General features: G+C 37.7%; 1 long non-coding RNA gene across 2 annotated transcripts in view; it reads right to left on the reverse strand.

Moving 5' to 3' along the window:
* LOC122180041 overlaps positions 1–703 on the reverse strand; it is a 10,322-nt gene that overhangs the window by 7,507 nt on the left and 2,112 nt on the right. The gene's annotated exons all lie outside the window — the stretch shown is intronic.

Below are 703 nucleotides of genomic sequence, written 5' to 3' on the forward strand. Positions count from 1 at the left end.
AAAAAAAAAACAATAATAAAAAAAGCCCAGCACACACCGCATCACCTCACCACTCACACTTGTCCTGGGAACAGCCTCTGCCGTGAAAGTGATGCACGAGAAATGGAAATTGGCCAATTTAATTTTCCCAAATTACTGTGTTTTAAAAGAAATATGTCACAACGCTGAAAATAAAAAAAATAATAATTAAAAAGTAAATTTAAAATGACCTGAGGACGTAGAAGCCCCCCAGCCCTGGGTGCACGGATCCCATTTCCGTCCGAGCTTCCCAAAGCATCTTTGTTAGAGCTGCGTACTTTCACTGAAGGGTGCTACATTGACATTCTCTTTTAATGGTCAAACTGTAGCGCTTTATAACCGCATTCTCTGCGTGCCTTAATCCACTGGGATAGTGCAGAGGAAAAAGGCTTCGACTCAAGAAAAAAAAAAAAAAAAAAAAAAAAAAAAAAAAGGCATAAGAGCAAGAGGAACATGAAAGCCCTCCGTTTGCCAGATGAAATTTCACTTTCTCTCGAGTTAAAATCATTTTGAAAAGTTGGTCCCTGTCCCACACACAAGCGGTCGAGATAGTGCGGGGGAGACATTGGTTTGGGGAAAAAAAAAAAATAAAAGCAAAACTGAGTAAATGAAAGGAGCTGCACAGAACAGAAGAAAAAAAATATCTTTGGCTGCTTTTTTTTTTTTTTTTTTTTTTTTTTTTTTA

This window comes from Lagopus leucura, unplaced genomic scaffold (genome assembly GCF_019238085.1).
Source record: "Lagopus leucura isolate 7727_CA_CO unplaced genomic scaffold, USGS_WTPT01 Super-Scaffold_1, whole genome shotgun sequence".
Classification (NCBI taxonomy): Eukaryota; Metazoa; Chordata; class Aves; order Galliformes; family Phasianidae; genus Lagopus; species Lagopus leucura.